The sequence below is a fragment of the Urocitellus parryii genome, chromosome 9 (assembly GCF_045843805.1).
Source record: "Urocitellus parryii isolate mUroPar1 chromosome 9, mUroPar1.hap1, whole genome shotgun sequence".
Classification (NCBI taxonomy): domain Eukaryota; kingdom Metazoa; phylum Chordata; class Mammalia; order Rodentia; family Sciuridae; genus Urocitellus; species Urocitellus parryii.
This window is the reverse complement of record NC_135539.1, coordinates 27,879,903-27,902,350: the sequence shown is the minus strand read 5'-3', so window position 1 is coordinate 27,902,350 and position 22,448 is coordinate 27,879,903. Positions and strand designations below refer to the sequence as shown.

The 22,448-nt window shown below is 49.1% G+C and overlaps 1 protein-coding gene across 4 annotated transcripts in view; it reads right to left on the bottom strand.

The window, feature by feature from the left end:
- The window catches only part of Por (cytochrome p450 oxidoreductase), a 56,805-nt gene extending 35,486 nt beyond the window's left edge, over positions 1–21,319 (bottom strand). The window contains exon 1 of one of the 4 annotated variants that reach the window (XM_026396863.2): positions 21,220–21,319. The gene's annotated coding sequence lies outside the window, so the exon portion shown is untranslated. Of the gene's footprint in view, positions 1–7,151; positions 7,291–13,570; positions 13,578–14,582; positions 14,636–21,219 lie in introns of those variants that run through there. The other 3 variants (XM_026396860.2, XM_077802321.1, XM_026396859.2) reach the window with 3 other exon arrangements.
- Between the last annotated feature and the right edge of the window lie 1,129 nt (positions 21,320–22,448).

Below are 22,448 nucleotides of genomic sequence, written 5' to 3'. Positions count from 1 at the left end.
GGAACTCACCACATCGACACACAGGAGAGGCACCCGACAAACCCAACCTGCACTCACACAGGAACGCTTGGCGACCAGGAGAGAGGAGGTCACAACACTGTGAGCACAGCCATGGCCCCCAGTGCCTCGGGGTGCCTTGGGGATTAATAAATTAAAGAACCCGAGGTGCTCACAACGGTGCCCGGCACAGGGCAAATGCAAACAGACTATTGACAAAGTGAGAAGGAGGCTGTGACCACAGCAAACATGACACACTTAGTAATAAATGAACTAATTTAATATAAGAAAGAAATAGCTGCAGTGAGTGCAACTGGGACTGCCCCCCAAAATCCTGAGATGAGAAGCAAAGAAAAGCGCAGTTCAGTACCCAGCCAGGAAAAGGGACGGCCAGCTGCCACGCTGTGACAGCGAGGGTGGCACTCAGAGTGTGCGTGGGACGTGAGGAGCCAAACAGCAGGGCCTGACGTCTGAGTCCACTTCGGGGAAGCCTCAAGGCCAGGCTGAGTGTCAGTGTGTAAGGTCAGAGGAGGCCCGGAGCGGACAGGGATCAGGACAAGGAGGCGGCACGGGGAGGGCTGGCAGGTGGGAGGGCGGTACGGGGCCTGGGGGTCCAAGCAGGTGGAACCCAACCAAGCCACTCCAGTGTCCATAAGCAACTCTGCAAAGCAAGCGAACATCCACACGCAACAGCGTAGGTGGCGTGGCCTGCGCTGGGAGGTGCTCATGGACACCACAGTCCTAACAAAGACCACAAGAATGCGACTACAGGAGTGGTACTTTAACCCCTCAGACTACCTGACTATTCATGTTTGATTTGCCTTTAAAAAAAAGTGTGTTATTTACCTAATCATAAAAATATGTTTAAAGCTCTTTCCTTATGAAAAACAAAATGCCCGGGTCTTTAGAACTACTGATCCTTTTTTCAGAACGTGCCCCTCGCTAGGCCTAGTGGCACATCTTTGCCGTAGCATTGTTAGTCACAGACTCAAACTGCATGTTAATGTTTGCGACCCAAACAATGGAATACTATGCAACAGTTAAAAATAACTACATCAAACTATAGTTCCTTCGTGGAAAGATGGCAAGCACGATAAATTAAAAAGAAAGTTATATTTTCACTAAGAAACCACGAAAGAAAAATTAGATATTTCTTCAGAAAAACTATCTCAGAGGATATGTCCAATCTAACAGACTTCCTCTAGATGATTTGGTATCCAAAGGTACTTTATGTGCTCTTTCCAAAATTAACAACAAATAAGTGGGAGCTGGATCTCTCACTGTTGGAGGAAGAAGTTACAAATGTGGAAAGGGAATAAGACACAAATGTTGTGAGGTTGGATGGGACTGGAGGCATCCAGTAGGGCGCTCCTATGATCACAGCTACTTGAGGCTGAGGCAAGAGGGTGGCAAGTTCAAGGCCAGCCTCAGCAACTTAGCGAGACCCTATCTCAAAATTAAAAATACTAACAATAAAAAACAAATAAAAAGGTTGGGGAGGCAACTCAGAAGCAGAAATTCCCTGGGCTCAATCCTCAGTACAGGGAGAAAAAAAATCTAAAGTGACAGCACACACAATGGCTCTAATATACAAAGACAGGAAACCCTGGCTCCTCCCATTGGAGAATGTTATTTAGAAACTAAGGTGGGGTGAGTGACACTGATTTTTCTTTTTTTCTTTTGGCGGGGGCAGGGGGCACCAGGATTGAACTCAGGGGCACTCAACCGCTGAGCCACATCCCCAGCCCTATTTTGTATTTTATTTAGAGACAGGATTCTCACTGAGTTGCTTAGCGCCTCACTTTTGCTGAGGCTGGCTTTGAACTCGTGATCCTCCTGCCTCAGCCTCCCCAGCAGCTGGATGACCGGTGTGTACCACTGCACCTGGCTGACACTGCTTATTTTTCATCTGCTTCTGCCCTGAGAAAAGCAGGGAGGGAGGAGGAATCCCATGGCCTCGGAGCACCTACTGTGTGTCATAGCCACATGTCACAGCACCTCTCAGCAACCCCTGGCAGTTACGGGTAATGGCCTGCCCCTCTGTAGATAGGAAGTGGCTGCAGGAAGGTGAGACCAGCCGGAAGCCACAGGGAGCAATATTTGAGTTCCTTTTCTTTTCAAGGCCATGACCCATTTTCCGGCAGGCCTGTGTCCGCTTACCCCCACCTCTCTCTCCATCACTGGCCCTCCGTGCCCTTCCATCCGGGAGCTCTCCCTGAGCCCTCTGGTTCATCCAGACTTGGAAATGGGTGAGTCCAGGACACAAAGAGCCTGGGTCACCTTAGGATCCCTGGGCTGAAGAAATGTCCAAGAGGGCTGGGGCTGGGGCTCAGTGGTAGTGCACCTACCCGGCATGTGTGGGGGCACTGGGTTCAATTCTCAGCACCTCATATAAATAAATGAAATAAAGGTCCATCAACAACTAAAAAAATAATACTTAAAAAAATTTTTCGAGAAAATGTGAGGCTGGAGAAAGGACCCTGAGGCTACACCAAGACACTCCTGAATGCTAAAGCTGAAAAGTCAGAGCCACTAAGTGCACCATGACGTCACCGACCGGTGCAGTGGTGGCAATTCATTGATAAGCTACCTGTTTTGCTATACGTGACATACAGCTCGCCGTGTTAAAGTGTACAATCAAGCAGCATTTAAGCACTTTCAAAACGGGCCAGCACCACCACTATAGCCCCAGAACTCCTCCACCACATGGAACAGAAAGGCTGCAAGCGAGGAGTCACAGCCCAACCCTGTGGCACCAGCAACGTAGCCCTCCCACCCACGAACCCTCCCACCCATGAACGTCCCAGGTCGCTCCGCTCACTGGGGAGTCTCCATGTGCTTTCAGCAGTGTTTTACACTTCAGTGTAGAAGCTTCACACCTCCTTGCTTTTGGATTTAATCTATTGGAAATAAAACTATTTCTTTTATTTCCCCTGTGGACTGTTCATCGCTGGTGGAGTATGGGATTTTTAACCACAAGGAAAAAATCTGAGTCCATACAGATATAAATTAATAATCAAATCAATTAATACGAGAAAGGGACAGTTCTTGGAAAGAGGGAAACAAGAGAATGACTATGAGATGTCACAGTATTAACAGACACACAGGATCCATCCACAGAAGTGCTAAACAACTCAGGGCACAAACCAGGATCCGCACGATCTCAGAGCATCTGCTCCAAGACACCTACTAACCACCAAGGGGAAAAGAGCAACTGTCGGGGGGAACCCTGCAGACACCAATCCAGTCAGGAGATCCGGGTAAAGACCACCCGCCCGCTGGTCCCGTGCCCTGCGCTATGGCCTTGCTTTGTGGTATTCTTGCCACAAACCCATCGCCTCACTCCACTCGTGAGAAAACCTAAGACAAACTCGAATCGAGCGACAGTCTATAAAATAACTGACCTGCGCCCTCCAAAAGCATCACGGCTGTGAAAGGCAAGGGAACTGTCAGAGGCCAGAGACGGCGAGTACATGCCAGGTGGGTCCTGGAGCAGAGGGGGCGTCAGCAAGAGCACTGGTGAAGTTCCAGTCACACACATAGTCTAGCTCAGGGCCCGGAAGAACAGGCCTATGGGTCAAGCCCATGGACTAGTGCCATCGCCAGTTCCCCTGGGACTAGCCATACCTCCTGGGTCACACACTGTCCAGGCTGCTTTCCTGCAAAAACAACAGGTGAGTAGCTGTCGAGGACCTTTTGGCTCGCAGGGCCCCCGTATGCATTGTCTGGCCCTTTACAAACAAGTCTGCCAGCACCTGACTCAGTTGATTACATCTGACCAATGCTTAACTTCTTGTTCCTGTTCATTTTAGTAGGATCATGCAAGATGGTAGCACTAGGCAGGCTTTGGTGAGAAATACAAAGAAAAGGGGGCTGGGGATGTGGCTCAAGCGGTAGCGCGCTTGCCTGGCATGCGTGCGGCCCGGGTTCGATCCTCAGCTCGCTCGCGCGCGCGCTCTCTCTCTCTCTCTCTCTCTCTCTCTCTCTCTCTCTCTCTCCTCTCTCACTCTCTCTTTAAAAAAAAAAGAAAGAAAGAAAAAAGGCTTATTAGCTCTCAACTTCTGGGGATTGAAGGACATGAGGCCAGCAGCAGCTCGGCTCTGGGCAGGACCTCATGGCAGATGGCAGGAGTGGAGCACACGAGTGAGGAGGAGACCTCATCTCAGACAGGAAGCAGGAGAGAGTTGGGGTCCCACAGACTCTTTGGAGGCACACTCCCAGTTGACCTAGGAGCCCCCTATTAGGATCCATATCTTAAAGATGCCACCACCTCCCAGCACGGCCACCCAGGGACCAAGCCTCTAATACAGGAACCTTTGGAAAAGAACACCTGAATCCCATCTCCACCACAGCTGCACAGGACAAGGTGAAAGTCCCCTGAGCACTCTCCCACATCCCAGGGGCCTCACGCTTAGCCGTATGTGCCGTCCAGCAGAGTGGACAGCGGGTCCCTCTGCTGCCTCCAGAGGTGGCTCACTTCAAGCAGTTGCATTCTTGTCATTCAATGGTCTCTGCATCACCTCCAGGACCTCTGTGTGGGAACAGCTGTGGGAAGCCCAGCCCTGAATTTCACAGGCCGTCACCCACGGTCTACCCCAAGAGGGCCCAGCAACAAGCAAGCACAGAAGCACCCCGTGAGCATGAACGAGCCTGCTGCAGGTGTGCAGGGCTTGCTCAAGATTGTGCAGCTGGGGGCAGAGCCTGTGACCTATAAACCCGATTTAAAAACACTGAGATAGAACTCACAAGCCATAAAACTCACCATTTTAAAATGTACCACTGAGCTGGGGTTGTGGCTCAGTGGTAGAGCACTTGCCTAGCATGTGTGGGGCACTGGATTCGATTCTTAGCACCACATACAATATATGAATAAAATAAAAGTCCAACAATGTCTAAAAAAAATTTTCTTTTTTTTTTTTTTTAAAGAGAGAGTGAGAGAGGAGAGAGAGAGAGAGAAAGAATTTTTAATATTTATTTTTTAGTTCTCAGCAGACACAACATCTTTGTTGGTATGTGGTGCTGAGGATCGAACCCGGGTCGCACGCATACCAGGCGAGCGCGCTACCGCTTGAGCCACATCCCCAGCCCCTAAAAAAAATTTTCAAAAGTGTGCTATCCAGTGGTTTTTAGCCTATTCGCCAATTATGCAACATCAGCAATATCTAACTCCAGAACTAGTTCAGCACCCCAAAAAAGAAACCTCACAGTCATCAGCCGTCACTGCCTGTGTGGTCTGGATACGGGGTGTCCCCTAAAAGTTCCTGTTAATGCAGGACATTCAGAGGTGAAATGACTGGATTGGGGGAGCAGTGACCTCTTCAGTCTATCCTGGTTTGACCGGCTGGCTGGGGGAGACTGTGGGCAGTGGGGCGTGGCTGGGCAGGTGGGTCCCTGAGGGTGCCCTGGAAGGTTTTTTCCCCGCAGCTTCTTTTTCTCTCTCCTCTCCGCTTTCTGACTCTGCCACAAGATAAGCGGTTTCCTTCCTGGGTCCTTCCCCGATGAGGTTCGGCCTCACCGTGGGCCCAGAGCAGTGGAGTCCATCGTCTATGGACTGAGATCTCTGAAATCATGAGCCACAAATAAACTTTTTCTCCTCTAAGTTGTTCTTGTCATGAATTTTGGTCACAGTGATGAAAAAGCTGATGTAAACATGCCCATTCCTGATTTGTCTTTAACTGATGGACAGAGTGAAAATGAGGGCATGCCCTCCCCTGCCTGCCGTGGACATCAGGAAACCAAGCAAATTCACAGGGCCTTGACAGCCAGGTCCCACCTCACCCCAGTGTCCTCCTCAATCACTCCACACCTCCTGGACTGACTCCTCCGTTCATTTTCTTCTAAATAAATAAATCGTTATGACAACATATATTAAGTACCTGCTATGACATTCTACTATTTCAGTTCCCCCTTATTATACTCTAAGGGCACGAGGCTCTAGATTTAAATCCCAGCATAAGGAGATCACACACAGACCCCCCAGCCCTCTGAGGTATAGGGAAGTCCTTATCACAAAGGTTAAATACCCTGCCCAAGATGGAGACCCACTTTGGCAACTTAGCAAGAGCCTGTCTCAAAATATAACAAAAAGGTCTAGGGATGTAGCTCAGTGAAGTGGCCTTGGGTTCAATCTTCAATACTACCAAAAAGAATATTTAAAAACTCTTGCCCAACACAGGAAACTGATGCACGGTGAAGCATGATTCAAACTCAGACCAACCAGCACTGATCTATTCCGTCAATCATTCTTCAAAACCTTTTTAGAACAAGGCAGAGTCAGAGATAGATGCTACTTCCTTCAATGACAGCTGATAACCTGCCCTACTGTCAGATGACAGTATTGTTTAAAATTAAATAATTGCTAGAGAAGGACACGTGAGAGGATGCTATGTAGCCAGTGCTCTCGCCTCTCTCAGGTCCAGCGCAGCACGGGCGCTCAATGCTCACATGTGCTGAATACTGAATAAAATATCCCAGACCGGAGCCACTGACCCCTACTCCAGGCTCCATGATATGGTCCCCACTAAGGGGCAGAAAGGCAAGACAGACTTTTCTCCTAGCAGAGCAAAATGGCAGGACACTGCCTGTGGGAGGGACTAAGCACTCAGGACCTCCACTTAGGACTCACGCCTCCCACTCAGGCAGAGCATCTCTTGCTATCCCAAGTCCTAGATCCCTAAGCTTTATCTCTGCCTGCTACAATGTGTCCTTGTGCTTCATTCCCTTGCTCCCATCCCTGGAGCTCTGTCCCTGCTGTATTACTCCTGAGCCCTGAGCCGGTGCCTGGATGGGTCCTAGGAAGGGCTCCCTGGGGGCTCCACTCCTCCTTCTTTAGAAGGGTCCCTCCACCCGGGCCTGTGCCACCTTCTTTCACCTTGTCGGCCTTGTCCACGCACAGTACAGTCCCAGCACCTTAGAGAGGCTCTGCAAACACTTGCTGAGCACAGGGCTGCTGCCCAGGGCTTCATTCAATGACCCTTCATAAAAACCCAAGAAAAGTGATTCTGGTGTTCAACAGGACTGCTTCTGGAATGTTCTTTGGTTCATTCACAGTAAAAGCCCATGCTCCTCTGCCTCGACTTCTAGGAAGCACTGAGCTGAATTTTGTGCTTGATCACAATGGCCTCCCTTGTCTGTTTCCTGGTACAATTACTTACCTCCTAGGTCCTTCTCTAAATTATGAGCTCTTGCTGGGTGTGGTGGTGCACCCCTGTGACCCCTCCAGCTGAGGCAGGAGGACTCCGAGTTCAAAGCCAGCCTCAGCAAAAGCAAGGTGTGAGGCCACTCAGTGAGACCCTAAATAAAAATACAAAACAGGGCTGTGGATGTGACTCAGTGGCCAAGTGCCCCTGGGTTCAATCCCCAGTACAAAAAAAAAAAATCAGTTATTAGCTCTTGGTTTCTAGTACTTTTCTTTCTTTTTTTTTTTAAATATTTATTTATTTAAGTTCTCGGCAGACACAACATCTTTGTTTGTATGTGGTACTGAGGATCGAACCTGGGCCCCACGCATGCCAGGCGAGCGCGCTACCGCTTGAGCCACATCCCCAGCCCGGTTTCTAGTACTTTTCATGGTTTTTGTTTTTGCCAGGGAGAATGGAACTTAAAATTCAATAAATTTACCACTCAGTGGAGCCATGAAAGAACCTGAGCCTTCTAAGTTGACCCAGCCCTGCCATCGACACACCAAGGGACCCTGGGCACATTACTGTCAGTTGGCCTCAGTTCCATCACCAACCATCCCCATATGTTATGACCACACGAGACAGAAACCCCCAGCCGAGGACCTGATGTACAGCTGACCCTCGAAGGTTAGCCTGGACCTCTTTATTTATTTTCTTTCTTTTTTTAATATTTATTTTTTAGTTGTAGCTGGGCACAATACCTTTATTTTATTTATTTATTTTTATGTGGTGCCGATGATCAAACTCAGGACTTGCACATGCTAGGCAAGCGCTCTACCACTGAGCCACAATCCCAGTCCCTCTTTGTTTATTTTCATTAGAATTGTATTATATAAGCCACTGTGACAGAGAAGAGAAATCACACACCCCATTACCAGGCCGCGTGAGAGACTTTAAATCCCGTGCAGGGCTGGGGTGCAGCTCAGTGGCAGAGCACGTGCCTAGCCTGCCTGAGGCAACAGCAGCACCACCGCCCCCCCCCCAAAAAAAAATTCTTGAGCAAAGCAGAGGTAATCAAAGCAGGCCTTCAAGATCAACTGGGCAGTGGTACCATGGACAGATCTTGGGAAATGGTGGGGAGGAGCAGAGAGGGAGAACTATGGCCTCGAGGAGGCCAGGGAAGCAGGAAGTGACAGAGGACCACAGTCATAAGAGAGACCTGAAGGCCCAAAACTGATAGGACTTGATAGAGGCAAGAGACCCAGGATGAAGAGGGAAAAGGACAATGTGTCTTTTGTCCTGGGAGCTTTGGGGACCAGGAAGATGGTGAGGCCACTGTCAGGGACAGAGACCTTGGTGGTGTGGGTTTCAGGTAGATGGGGTGGGGACTTCTGTGGCCACTGGGGTGTGACGTGATCTTTCAGAGTTTGCAATCACACCACAGGAACATTTCTTTTTTGAGGCGCTGGGGATCAAACCCATGCTAATACACCCTCTGACATGAAGCTACACCCCAGTCCTCAAATCTCATTACACAAGCCACCACATCCCAAAGTCCACACAGTACTGTGTGGCTTCACAAACATCATAAGGCTCTGAAAACCTTAAGCAAAACCAACAAACAGCCTTCTTCACAAGACCACAGACCCAGGAGGCTAAACCCCGCAAAACCTGGATGCACACAGCCCCAAGCTGCTCCCAGGGAAAACCCACGGATTGGCCAATACCTTGGCCTATGTACTCAAGACCAAGCTGTGGCTCAGCTTGCAGTGTTGACAACTGACCCCAGCTGACCCAGAGTCACTGCACCTGCGCTAGGGCAAGGTGACCAGGAGTTCACATGTACCTGCCTAACCCTGCAAACCTTTGTCCAGACCCAGCCTACCCAATACAATGAGGGTGCGTGCTGGGGAGATCAAAAAGTCCCAGGATCACGGTGTTCCCCAGACGCTGACACAATCACCAGAAGAGTGATGTGGAGTTGAACTCTGGGAGCGGGGTGGAGTGGGAAGGGCACCGGAAGAGGCCAAGAAGATAAAACCAGGGGAGATAAACAAAATGACTAAACATGACCCATCACTCTCATCCAGAAGCAAATCACGTAACTTGTGCACCTGTACACATGTCCCTGCATCAAAACCCGTAGCAAAAGCCAACTGTTTCCATCTCACTTCTCTACCACAGGCTATGTCCTGAAGAACTCAGTTCTCTGAGAAGAGGCCAGTTTGGACCAACATGGCCTCTGGTTTATCCCTGAAATGGTTTGGTTTCTGGAGAGCCTGTGCACACCCTCTTAGCTAGGGACAGAAGCTGTACAAAGGGGACCAGAAGGACTCAGCCTTCAGGGCGCTCCAGTTAAAGGACCATCCTTAGACCTGCCCCCAGCCAAGCCGCCTGGCACTAAGGCGCAAACCACCCAGAAGGAGCAGGCTCCCAAGGTGCTGTGTTTACAACACACCCCAGCATCAGCGGAGCTGCTACACGACCAACACCAGAAATGGCCAGCTGGAGCCAGAAGGTCAGGGCCACTGTACGGCAGGACAACAGACGGCAGCAATGACACGCACATTTCAAAAAGCTGGAAGACAGTATTTTGAAATTTCTTCACAAACATGATACATGTTTGAAGAGAGAGATATAAACCGCCTCTACTCCCAGCAACTTGGTAGGCTGAGGCAGGAGGATCACAAGTTCAAAGCCAGCCTCTGCAACTTAGCAAGAGCCTGTCCCAAATTTTAAAATATATATATAAAAAAGGGGGGGGGGCAGGGAACGTAGCTCAATGGTAAAGAGCCCCTGTACCAAGGGGAAAAAAAAAAAAAAAAAAGGAGAGAGAGAGATTTAACCTGGTGGGAAGGGCACAGGAAGAGGCCAAGAAGATAAAACCAAGGGAGATAAACAAAATGACTAAACATGAGCCATCACTCTCTTAAACATTACACCATGTATATGTGTATTGAATTACCTCATTTTTATGTCTTCATGTCTCGGTTAAAGATTAAACTCAAATATTTTTTTAAAAAAGAAAAAAACAAAGGCAGAAGAATTTGCCTGCAATGGGCCCGACCAACAGGGGCCACCAGCCTGCAAAGAATCCTGGCTTGCCACAGGGACGACCCCACCTTCACACGCACACATGTGCACATGAACTTGGGGATGAGTCTGGAGAGGAAGAACACTTTTAAGATGCAGAGCTCTAAAAATACCCAAATGACTTACTTCACCTCGAGAAGGCAAGAGGCAGTAGAAAAGCCTGACTTCCCAGTGTGAGAAGACTCTGCCCTGAACTTGTCACACTAGTGACCTTTGAAGAGTCTTTCTGTTATTTTGCATGGCTCCTAAGACCCTTGCCAGCAGTGCCACTGCGTATTCTCAGACTCCTGCAACTGATCTCAGAAGTGGTGTGCCGCTGTGACTCGGGGGCCCCAAGGACTCCCCCCAAGACCTGACAAATGGCACCTCTTCCACAGAGCGTGGCGTGACCCCCCAAAGGCAGCTCAGCACATGGCAGGCTCAGCAGCAGCGAGTGCCTCCCCGTCCCTCAGGGTGAACTAGCACACCCCGCCAGGCTTGTCTAGTTCTGGGTTTGCTTCCCTCCCTCCCAGCGTCCTCAAGGGCCTGAACCATGGCGCCCACATCCACACTACACCCTGAGGGCCGGTCAGGCGCTGTGGGGTGCCACTGCACAGGGACCTGACCCTGCCAAGTACAGGGAGAATCATCTGCCCACATAGCAACCTCTGAGCTGCCCTGGGATGCATACCACACAGGGACTCCTTCACCAACCTGACTGATGAAGAAACCAAGGCTTGGCATGGCCAGCGGCCTTGACTGGCACATAAATTACCCTGGCCCCACGCTGCTCCCCTACTTGCCTAGCAAGTCTAAATTTCTGTCAAATGACAGGTAACAGAACTACTCAGAAAACAAATTTTGTTCTCTAGTCTGTGTAAAAATAAAAGAACTAGCATGTTCTGTTTCTCTGGAAGACACTCATTCATTTATGTTTCTCGTACTGTAAGAAAATACCCAGGGAGGCATGAGACAGCATAAACCACTTATGTTTTGTGGAACTGAGAGTGACAGGCATCACGTTATTAAGCAATTTTGTTATTAAGAGATTTCTCCTCTGGAAAAAAATAACCTAGTCAGAAAAAGAACAAGCAAAAGGAAAGAGGCTTTGGAAGCAGCCTGCCCCCAGGAAGCCTAGCCTTCACCCTTTCGGCCTTGAGCCAGTGAGCCAGCCTCTGGGATGGCCTCACCGGCACTGGAGGGGACAGAGGAGCACAGACACACTGGGCTCAGCTGAAGAACTTACAATTCTGATGTATGTTTGTGCACATGTGTGCACATGCACACAAACAACACACACTTGGTACGTTCTCAGGCATGATTGTCCCTGACACACAAACATCTCTGCTGTCAGCAGCCTGACAGGCAACAGACACCCCTGTGGCTGTCTATAAACTCCTATTCAAAGCCTGGCTTTGCAAGTGGCCTTGAAATTCTGAATTTAAAAATGCTGAGTCCTTGAAGATGGGAACACAACAAGCCATTTTGGGAGGGACTTTGGCACTATCTAGTGACATTTATCGTTACCACATTTACTCTGATGCACACATTCCTATGTTATTTTTTGCCCTGGCAATTATCATCATTTGCCTAATCATACGTGGTTTCTTCCCCTCACCCCAGAAGGACAGATCTATGAGAAATCCGTCTCTTGTTCACTGAGTATCCTGAAGCCTCTAACAGTGCCCAGTACAATGTTACATAAATACATTCTAAGCATGCATGTGTGGATATATGTGTGTATGCATGTGTGTGTGTGTGTGTATACATATATATACACACACATACATTTTGGGGCGTTTTGTTTGTTTTGAACTGGGGATTTAACCCAGGGGCACTTAACTACTGAGCCACATCCTCATCCTTTTTATTCTTTATTTTGAAACAAGGTCTCTCTAAATTGCCCAGGGTGGCTTGTAACCTGCGTTATTCCCACCTCAGCCTCCTGAATCACTGGGATTACAGCTGTGTGACACCATACCAGCTTCCAGTTTTCTGGTTTTCTTTTTATTTTGTTTACTTGTTCTAATCAGTTACACTTGACAGCAGAGTGCTCTTCGATTCACTGTGCACAAATCAGCTTCCAGTTTTTTAACCAAAATGGGATCTGACATGTAGTAAAAAGTTAAATCCCAAAGCATTCAACTGAGGCCCTCAGGCCCAGGATTGTGTGCCAATCAACACATAGGGCAAGCACCAGAGACTGTCCCCAGTGTCTGCTCCCCAGCCCAGCTCAGTGCTCCTCCTAAGCACAAGGAAGGCCTCTTTGGAACCATGAAAGATCCTGTAACTACAGGATCTTCCACCAGAAGAAAAAGTTTTTCTTAAGAGTTAAATTCCTTTTAACTTGAAATGTTCCCTGGGTTTAATGAGCAGATGTTCTGGACTTGTCAAGCAGTTCTTGTTTCAAATATTTTATCTCCTAAGTATACACAGACTTACCTAACCCGGATCCTGATTTTCAAGAGGTTAAGGGAGCATCAACCCGGAGCCAAGAGCAGGTCCTAAAATTTCAGGTTTGTCAAGCAACAGACACCCCTGTGGCTGTTTATAAACTCCTATTCACCTGACTTACTTACACAGGCTGCAATCAATCCAGTGATTTCCAGGGTGCCAAGTACATCTCTGGGATTTGTTTCATTCCAAACCTACCCATTATTATTATGATTATCAGGTACTGGTGATTGAACCACAGGTGTTTTACACTGAGCTACATCCCAGTCCTTTTATTTTTTATTTTGAGATAGGGTTTTGCTAACTTGCTGAGGCTGGCCTCAAACTTGCAATCCTCCTGCCTCAGCCTCCTGAGTTGCTGGGATTACAGGTATGTTCCACTGCATCTGGCTCCTACCTATTATTTTTTTCAAGTACTATGGGTGAGAGAGGGTAGGGATATAGCTCAGTTGGTAGAGTGCTTGCCTTGCATGCACAAGGCCCTGGGTTCAATGCCCAGCATCACATTATTAAAAAAAAAAAAAAATCAAGTACTATGAATGAAGAATTTTGGAGTTTAGACCACTTAACACCACAACTGGAAACTAATATTCCATACTCTCAAATGTGGGCCTGTTTTCTGGCCACTTTTGACAATAATTAAGCTATCTGTTTAATGAAACTATTTCCCATAAAAGAGGGTACAAAAGTCAAGAACCATTCTCTCAAAAGGAAAATAAGAACACCTTAGAAGAAAGTGGACCCCTCTGGATGCTCTGGTTTGCTAACCTGGCCTTCTGGACTGTTTCTCCACCACCACTCTGTGACCACACAGGGTTTGTGTGTAGCTAATGACCCAACGCCTTCTCCACAAACAGGCCAAAGGAATTACAGCACTATATGGTGAGGACACCAGATCCCAGGGCTTAGATAGCTGCTCCACTTACAAAGAACGTTACAGTTCTCAATACCACTCTCTGGAACCTGTCTTGATCCCAAAACCTCAACTCTGTGGGGGCAGCAGCCTGTGCCAGCAGAAGCTCAATCAATCAAGTTCGGTAACCCATCAAGGGGGCCACATCTCAAATCCAGGACCACCCAGGCAGAAGGGTCTCCCTTTTGTGCTTGTGTTTCCTCTTCTCTAGCTTGGCCAGGCTCAGGAAGAAGGCTGCAGCTTTATGGGTCCAAGACAAAAAGCAGTCGCCTTCCATGAAAGGGCCCCAAACTGCTCAGGACTGGTCATTAGCTCACACAACGGTGACTCGCCTTGAGAAATGAAAAGCCAAAGGTCGAGGTCGGTGCCTGAAAGCCCCCACCCGCGGCCGCTCAACAGACCTCTCGACCTCTGATCGACACTGCTGCTCCCGCGAGTTACGGGTGTCAGGGCTCCCGGCAGGGCCGGGCAAAAGTGTGTCGCAGCGGCCGCGGGGCAGGAACCCGGGACGGTACTGCCCCAGGGATGCTTGGCGGGCGCTGCCCAGGCGCCCCGCACCGTGGCCACCTGATGCTGCAGGTCTGATTAGGAGCCCATCCACGCTCGCCGAGCGCCTCGCACGTCAAGGACCGCAGAGCCCGCTGCCTCCCGAGCCCCGCCGTACAGAAGGGGAAACTGAGGCTTGGAGAGGGAACGCGGCTCAGCCCGAGGGCAGCGCGGGACTGACTGGAGCACGAGTCCGCAGACGCCGAGACCCGAGCCTCGGCCGACAGCCAGGGCGCTCTAGGCCGGGTCTGTGGAAGCCGCGGCGAGAGGTCAGCCCGAGGGGAAGGGTCATCCGGGAGAGGGCCGAGGTGGGAGCCGCGCCTTCTGCGCGAGCGTCGAGCGAGAAGCGCCACGACCCGACTCGCGAGTCCACCCAGAGCCGAGGGCGGGGCGGCCTCAGCGGGCAGAGGTGTCCGGCAACCCGGAACCCCCGAGGCCCGGACCTCGCCCACCCGACGCCCGCAACACAGTGCACTCACCGCTGGCAGCCCGGCAGCTCTCCCGGGCACCGGGGCAGGACGCAGGCCGCACCACTGAGACGCTACCACCGTCCGTGCAGCCGTGGGGGTGGAGGCGTGGCCGCCGCGGCCGAGGCTCCGCCCAACAGAGTGGCTCGCGCGCTCCGGAGGCGGATCCTCCTCCCACTTCCCCCCTGCGCGTCTGAGCTCTTGGTAGGGCCCAGACTGGCCCCGCCCCCGGGCCTCGACCGGCGGCCCCGCCCCCGAGCCAGGCACACAGTTCCGGGGCGGACGGCAGTAGCCGTGGCTTCCCGCGCCTGACCCTGACGTGCCCCCGGCCTGCGGTCCACCCTCTCGTGGGTCGCTGCGGGGCGGTGGCTGAGCGCCTCTCTCTGTGGCCTCCTGCTGTGGGCCGCGGCTCACTGTGATCGCGGTATCTCCTCCTCCACGGCGCTCCGTTTCCTCACCTGAAAATGGCGAGGCTGTGAGAACCGCTGGTGCGGGTGCCTCCAGCCTGACCGCGCAGGGCTGGGATTTGAATGCTGTCCGGCCTTGGGGCGGGGATTGGCGGGACCCTAGGCGAGGGCTGGATCCCAGCGGCGGGGAGGGCGTTGTACAAGTTCCTTTCGGAGTCTGTCTGGTTTTGTTGGGAGTGAGAAGCCCCGGTGCCTGGTTCCCACCCTGGGGGCAGCGTTGTACAAGTTCCTTTAGGATTTAGCTAAGGCGATTCGAACCCAGGACCACGCACACCAGTTCAGGGCTCTAGAAACGTGAGCCATTGCGTCTGTTAGGGTTATTTTTCAAAGCGTCTTCTGTGAATTCCTTTTGAAACAGTGAGAAACTCCTCTCAGAGCCTGTTTTCCATTTTTAAAAACCAGGACAACCAAATACTGGGGATATAGCTCAGTGGTAGAGTGCTTGTATGGCATGCACAAGCCCCTGGGTTCAAGCCCCAGCACCACAAAAAAAAAAAAAAAAAAAAAAAAACTGTGGAAATGATTAAGTTCTGTATAAACAGGGGATTATTACCTCAGTGATAACCAATATTGGGCTTGCTGTGTCCAGAAACCAGGCTGATCCACCCCCACTGAGAAATCTCCCTCCAACAGGTTTGGTGAATGCAATAACCTTCAGGGTGGGGCACACCACAGCCAACTAAGGGACAGAACAGTGAGCTCCTCTGCTTCCTACACTAGGCCCTGGAGAGAGCTGCTGGAGAAGCCCACCCTCCAGATATTTGATACTGTGTTCCACCTTTTTAGCACCTTGTTGGACATCTTCCCTGAATGACCAACTGGTTCTTTAAACTTTGATTCCTTGCCCCTGCCTCTGTGAATCCACAACTCCTAAAGACAGGGGTCTCTTCTTTCTGCAAAGAACAACATCACTGAGGAAATATCAGAAAACATGCATTTTACCTCTTTTGCTTTTTCCCCATGAATCAGTAATTGAATCCTGTGGATCCTACCCCCAGGATCGCCTCACCTCTCTGGTGCAGGCCTACCTGGGTCACCTTTCACCTGGATGATCTCAGCAGCTCCTGACTCTATCCAGTTTCTCCTGCACTCCCTGGCCAGGGACGCTTCTTTTCCTGCCTGGCTCACTGCGCCTTCCTGTCCCTCCCTAACACTCCCTCCCCAAAAGCACGCTATCACTAGGAAGCTGGGGGAAAAATAGATAGGTTGAATACACACCTCACCTTTTACACTCAAAAATTTTGGATGGATTAAATACTTGAATGGGTTTTTTTACAGGAGAAGGAAAAAAAAACAATCTCAAAAATCCATGGAGGAATTTGTATCCATATCTCCAAAGAGGCTTTATACAAGCCCTAGGAGTCATAAATGAAAAAGATTGAGAAATCTGCCTTACATAAAAATAAAAAACATGTGTGCCCAAAGACTGACAAAGTCAAAGGAGAGTCAAACAGAGAGCAGAGGCACACACTTGGAATCTGAGTGACTCCGGTGCCTGAGGCAAGAGGATCAAAAGTTCCAGTCCAGGACTGGGGTTGTGGCTCAGTAGTGGAGCGCTTGCCTAGCATGTGTGAGGCACTGGTTTCCATCCTCAGCGCCACATAAAAAATAAATTAATTAAATAAAGGTATTGCATCTATCTACAACTAAAAATAAAAAAAAATTCCAGTCCAGCCTCAACAACTTAGTAAGACACTGTCTCAAAATGAAAGATTAAAACTTGGCTGAGCCAGCATGGTGGTGCACACCTGTAATCTCAGCAGTTCGCGAGGCTGAGGCAGGAGGATCTCAAGTTCAAAGCCAGCCTCAGCAACTTAGGCCCTCAGCAACTCAGCGAGACCCTGTCACTAAATAAAATACAAAAAGGACTGGGGATATAGGTCTCATTGGTTAAGTGCCCTGTGTTCAATCTCTGGTACCAAAAAAAAAAAAAAAAGAAAGAAAGAAACAAGTGAACAAAACTTGGCTGAGCTAATATTTTTCACCTATGAATATGATCAGATCCAAGTTAGGCCTGCTATTGACTGTTTTTATATCCATACATAAATATTATCCAACTGTAAAAAAGACAAGGAGGCTTATTGCTGATATAAAATCATCTCAGAGATAAAATTGATAAAAGATCAAGATCCAGGCATGATGGTGCATGCCTGTAATCCCAGCAGCTCAGGAGGCTGAAGTAGGAGGACCAAGAGTTCAAAGCCAACCTCAGCAATTTAGGCTCCAAGCAACTTACCAAACCCATGTCTCAAAATAAAATAGATAGGGCGGGGGTTGTGGCTCAGCGGTAGAGTGCTTGCCTAGTGCGTGCAAGGTCTCGGGTTCAATCTTCAGCACCACAAAAAATAAAAAAATAAAGATATTGACAACTACAACTAAAAAATATTTTTAAAAAATAAAATTAAAAAAGGGCTGGGGATGTGGCTCAAGTGGTAGCATGCTCGCCTGACATGCGTGCGGCACGGGTTCGATCCTCAGTGCCACATACAAACAAAGATGTTGTGTCCGCCGAAAACTAAAAAATAAATATTAAAAGATTCTCTCTCTCTCTCTCTCTTTCTCTCTCTCTCTCTCTCTCTCTCTCTCTCTCTCTCTCTCTCTCTCTTACAATAATAAAATAATAAAATAAAAGTAGATAAATAAAAAGGGCTGGGGATGTGGCTCAGTGGGTAAGTGCCCCTGGGTTCAATCCCTGGTACCAGAAAAGCAAAAGTTCAGAACAGTCAATAGAGAAAGTTACTCTAGTGTTTTTCAGGCAATAGTGGTCAGATGTAGAGGAAGAATGTAAAGCATATTGTGTCTATTTATTTGCCTGTGTGTGAGTAAAATGTCTAGAAATTAATAATTTTTTTAAAAAGTGGAAAGTAGGTTATCCCCAGAGAACTGGGAGAACAGAGATCAGGGTGGAGAGGCTTCACTCGATACTCTTCATATCTTTCAAATTGTGCACTTTTTAAATGTTCTACTTATTCTAAGTCAAATACATATGATTTTTTTTTTTAACTGCTGGGAATGGGATCGAACCCAGAGCCTTGCTCACACCAGGCAAATACTGTACCACTGAGCTACATCCCAGCTTTATAAATTCCTTTTTTTTTTTTTTTGTAGTTGTAGATGGACACAATTCCTTTATTTTATTTGTTTATTTTTTTAAAAAAAATATTTATTCTTAAGTTTTAGGTGGACACAATATCTTTATTTTACATTTATATGGTGCTGGGGATCGAACCCAGTGCCTCATGCATGCTAGGCGAGCGCTCTACCTCTGAGCCACAACCCCATCCCCTATTTGTTTATTTTTATGTGGTGGAATAGAACCCTCTGCCACACAAGTGCTAGGCAAGCACTGTGCAGTGAGCTACAGCCCCAGCCCATATAAATTATTTTTAAATATCCCAGCAACCTTGACTTCAGCCCAAGCACCAACTCTTTCACTGGCTCCCAATACCTAAACTACAATGACTATAAAATGTATGTTTCTTTTTTTTTTTTTTTAAAGAGAGAGAGAGGAGAGAGAGAGAATTTTTAATATTTATTTTTTAGTTCTCGGTGGACACAACATCTTCGTTGTTATGTGGTGCTGAGGATCGAACCCGGGCCGCACGCATGCCAGGCAAGCGCGCTACCACTTGAGCCACATCCCCAGCCCAAAATGTATGTTTCTTAAGTCAAAATTATACCTATGGGGGTTCTGGACAACTGTTTCCTGCCAGTTCCTTGGATCCCCTTCCTTACCCCTCCTCTTTGCTACCCAGGCAGTGTAACTTTTTTTTTTTTTTTGATACTGGGGATTGAGCCCAGGGGTGCTTAACTACTGAACCACATCCCCAGCCTTTTTTTTTTTTTGTATTTTATCTAGAGACCAGGGTCTCACGGAGTTGCTTAGGGCCTCACTAAGTTGCTGAGGCTGGCTTTGAACTTGAGATCCTCCTGCCTCAGCCTCCCAAACTGCTGAGATTACAGGCATGCGCCATTGTGCCCAGTCAGGCAAGAGAACTTCTTACCTTGTTTTGAACTCTCTTCTGGTCCTTATTTTCAAGCTGATAAATCAGTGTTTTCAGGCCTGATGTTTTAGATGTTACTTCTTGAGTCCTGCTAATGATGAGTTAGGCCAGTTAACCCTCGGCTCCTCCCTCACCCACAGCTTTCAGCATAATTGTTTATGTACCTAATTTAGTTTCTCTGTAGGTCATCTTGATAACTGAAGCAGTAGCCTTAGACCTTTACTTTCTGATCCATAAATCCTTGGCAGTGTGTCTCAATTCATTGCTGCATCCTTGCTTTGTCCTTCTCTTGGCCCTGCCCCCACCTCTGCTTCCAACTTGAACTCTCAAATTTTCACAATTGAACTTGATGAGGTTTGCATTCTAAATGTTTTCTTTGCCTGGTCTGAAGCCAGGGCCTAGAAGTCAAGTCAACAAACAATGTTGACATTGGTATCATGCTGGACTCGGTACATACAGAAGAACCAGCCACCCCCAGAACCACAACGTTCTTCCCGTGAAGCCCTGCTCTTTTGGGGGGTGGGGGCTCGCTCTTTAGGGTACTGTTTAAAATAAATGAATCTTCAAGTTATCCATGGATCAGGTGTCAGTAAGCTTTTGTTTAGAGACCTGTTCCAAGGCTCTTGGACAACTCTCTGCTCCTATCCAGTTTGCCTGCTGAATTCAAGTTTCTTGTGGCAGGTGCATTATGGAAGCTTGTGGAATGACTAGATGCTAAGCACGGGATGCAAGGACATTCGAAATCTGGTGCCACCCTGTCTTTCCAGCTTGATCAGCTAACTTTTCATCAACAATCTCTGCATTCCACCAAAGCGGGACAGATCCTTGTAAATGTTGTGTGTTACCCCTAGTCAGCTGGAGTGTGGTTCTTTTCCATGTTCACATCTGCGTCTCCTGCCCATGCTCCCATCTCTGGAAAGCCACTCAGATCTCTTGGCCAGAAGTAATGGCTCCCACAGGACTGTCTGGCCCTCTGAGTGTGTCCAGCCCAGAGTATTTCCTCCATTAAATTGTTTCCAGAGCATTGGAATCCCAGCAGCCACCTCCTCTTTACACCTCCCCACTCAGAGTCCCAGCAAATGCAAGCAGCCGGAAGCAGGTGCCAGGTGAAGGCACAGAAGATTCTGGAAAAATAGGCTAGAGCTTAGGAGCTTAGGCTTGAGTGAAAAGAACCAAAGGGGCAGGGACCCTTCCCCCCCAGGCATGAGGGGCTGGAGTTACAGTCTAGGCCTGGATGAAAGCCCAGCTGGGGGACTGGACATTGGCCACAGCTGGACATAAGGTGAGTGATTGCAAGACAAGGACTTTGTAGCTTGTCCAGGGCTCTGTGTGTTTGCATGTTCCTTGGGCTGTCTCCACAGAACACAATGACAGAGAGGATTGACCCAGAGTAGGTGCATATGTGGCCACACATGGATGACTGGCTGGATAAAGTGTGATGGTAGGAGTGGCACTGCCGGCCACCAGGGTGGAGATTTTTTCTGCTGCAGGTGGTACCCCACCGCCCCCACTTTCCTAAATGTGAACCTGAAAACTCAGGGGCCTACAGCAGTGTCAAAGTTCAGGGAATGGGCAGCCAGAGGATAGAACCCAGGGCCTTGCTCCTGCTAGGCAGGTGCTCTACCACTGAGCCATATCCCCAGGCCTTTTATAAAATTTTGAGACAGGGTCTTGCTAAGTTGCCCAGGCTGGCCTTGAGGTTAGGATTACAGGTGTGCACCACTGTGCCCAGCCGGGGGGAGGAGCATCCCACAAAGGCAGCTTACCTGTATCAGTAGCTTATAATCACCACGATCCCTCAAAACTTTTCCTTATTCTATAAAACCAAATATTTACTGAGTTCTTAGGATGTGCTTCTGTTTGTGGGGGGTGGGGCACTGATGACCATCTATTCAACACCCACTAGATCCCAAGTACTGTGCTAAACCCTGTTACTGTACATCTCTTGGAAGTTGATACTTAGCATCCCATTTGACAGATGAGTGTGTAAAGGCTCAGACAGGTGATGGTGCCCAACTAGTCGGTGTTTACACGGTTACCATTTCTCCCAGCACATCCAACCTTTCCCACTTCCCGCTGTGTCCTTGGTGAGACTATCCTCACCAGTGGTTGGATCTGGGGGAGTGGCTCACAAGGGCACCCTCCCCAGCCCCTGGGCAGCGTCTGCTCAGCTCTCACCTTTGAAGGGCACCATTTCCCACGCTGGCACAGCTCTCCACCTTCCTAACCAGGCAGCACCCGTGGCTGAGAGCTTCGGGACCCTGTTCCAGTTGGCTGACTCTCCTGTTCCATTTGGACTCAGGCCTCCAAAATCATGCTACCAAGCCTCTGCCTGAGCAGGGGCTCATGCCCAGTGGAGCCAAGATGGGGCCATCTGTCCTCACAAGTGAAAAAAAGAAGGACCTCATCAGCATGGTGCCTGGAGGGGCTGGGTTGACCTTTCCCACAGATACCAGAGGGGTGTGGCTGCTTCTTGTGGGAATGTAGCTGAGGGGTAAAGTGCTCTCCTAGCATGCTCAGGGCCTTAGGTTCTACCCCTAACACTAGAAACATAAATACAAATGTCACAAATGTCATACCAGTTATCTGATATAGTGTCTGAAGTGTCACCAGTGGCACTCCAAGCCACTGAGTTAAGCACTGTCCTGGCGGCTTTCCTTGGGGTTTCCTGTAGGATGCAAGCTGAATCCACAGCACTGGGGGGATGGGGGTAACCCTGCAGGGCAAGTACAAGGCAGTTACCAACGTTCAGGAAAAAAGAACCTCCACCTGGAGATCAGGAGCCCAATTCCTTTTAGCTGCTAATCAAATAGTTGGCCTTGGCCAAAGCTATTTATCTTCTAACCTGGTTAAGAAATTGGTCTTCTCATCAACAAAATGGGGAATTAGATGTTCTGTCCCTGCCCTCCTGCTGGGGTCCTGAGACATGTGATACCAAAGGATGAATGAGTGACAGCAAGGTGGAGAGTAGCCTTACTACTGTCAACAAGGAGAGGAAGAAGGGGGTCTGAGACCCACCTCCCTGATGTCAACCCCTGACCCAACCTTGTGCCTGCCCTTGTGCCTCAGAAGACCCTGAACTTCCTGAAGCACTTTGATAGGCATGTGGTCTCCTCCCTGTTTTACAGATGAGGAAACCGAGGCAAAGAAGTGGAGTAGCCCCCTTTGGCTGGTGCACCCTGAACTCTGTTCACCACACATGGGGTGTTTTTCTGTGCTCTAGCCTCTGTTGCAAAGGGCCCCAGACAGAGAGTAAAGGCCCTGGCAACCAGGGTGACTAAACCAGAGTGTGGCCTGCTGACTACCAGGTGAGCTGTCTATTGACAGTGCTGCGGGACCAGATGAAGTTGTTGGAGTTCCTAGGCATGGGCAGTGGTGGGACCGGAACCAGACGTTCCTGAAATCTG